Below are 1,440 nucleotides of genomic sequence, written 5' to 3' on the forward strand. Positions count from 1 at the left end.
ATCGATGCCACACACCCAATGTGCCCCCCCCCCCTGACGACTCGGACACCCTCTCCCATGCACATGTCTCGGGCTTGTCTCTCAGCGGGTGGCACTTGCCCCCGCCTCCACCAGCGACATGTGGGCAGGGCTTGGGCGGGGTTCAAGGTTCCGATCGTTGGCACTTGCCGCGAAGACCGATCAAGCACCCGCGGCCGGGACGAGGGGGGGCCGTTGACGCGTGCACAGACACACATGCACGCGCGCACGGACGCACGGACGCAACACATTTGCATCCGAAGGGACTCTGGAGTGCAGTGCCCCTGGCTAACGGTGCGGGTCAGCCGCCACCTGCCATTGTTTGGCCCATTTGAACCATGGTCAATCGCAGCCCAGCACGGAGCCCCGGCCCGGCCCGGCCCCCCCCCCCCCCCCCCCCCCCCCCTACCCCCCCCCCCCCCCCCCCCCCCACCCCCACACCCCCCCCCCCCCCCCCCCTCCCCCGCTGCCCTGTTGTTATGGTTATCGTACCCTCTGGTCTATAATAGATTTTCACCAAGAATAGCCGATGCTCTCCTGGCACCTGTGGACGTCGGTGTGGGGGGGTGGGTGCCGCCGGGTCTGAGGGGGACGGAGGGATATGGGGGGGGGGGGTGCATTTGCCTGGGTGAGCCCTGCCCCGACAACATGCCCGGTTTCCGCGCCTCCCCCTCTCGTCGGGCGTACCCGGAAACGCGCGAGTGCCCGCGCACACGCATGCCCGTCGTAATCCTGTTGTGGGGCAGGAACATATACATTGGCATCTAAACGGGAGGATAGAATCACGCGGCCATCGCGGCATGACCGGCTCTGGAAATCCCTAGACCGCCAGACGTAGACGCCACCCCCACCCCCCATCCCCGGCCCCGTTTCCCCCCCGGAGAGGGCGGAATGGAGTCCGGAGGGGGGGGGGGGGGGAGAGACGGAGGCCTGTGGCCCGCACATCGAAGGTGGTCTCACCCGAGGCTGGATGTCTGGAGAGCCGTTTGACAAGCTGCGTCTCGCGTGTCCGCGCTCGTGCTCCTTGGCGGACCTCTCCATGGCAGTCTGGGTGTGTGTGTGTGTGTGTGTGTATGGCTGTGTGTGGCTGTGCGTGGCTGTGCGTGGCTGTGTGCGGCTGTGCGTGGCTGTGCGTGGCTGTGCGTGGCTGTGTGCGGCTGCTGTACCCGTGAATGGCATCGCTCCGGCTGGGCGCGGGTGCTGGCGTGCCAGCCTCGACCCCCCGGCTGAGGGTAAAGAGCGATCCTGCCGGACTGGCGTCCATCCGGCGGATGGCGGTTATCGCCGCCCCAGCCCACCCACTTTTCCCGCCCGCTCCCCCGCCACCTGTTCCCACTCCCATTTGGGGAAATGCCTGTTGCTGAGGTCGCCTCCGCCGTCGCCCCTCTCGCTAGCTCCTCCTCCTCCTCCTCCTCCTCCTCC

Source organism: Fonticula alba (genome assembly GCF_000388065.1).
Source record: "Fonticula alba strain ATCC 38817 unplaced genomic scaffold supercont2.9, whole genome shotgun sequence".
In the NCBI taxonomy this organism is placed as follows: Eukaryota; order Rotosphaerida; family Fonticulaceae; genus Fonticula; species Fonticula alba.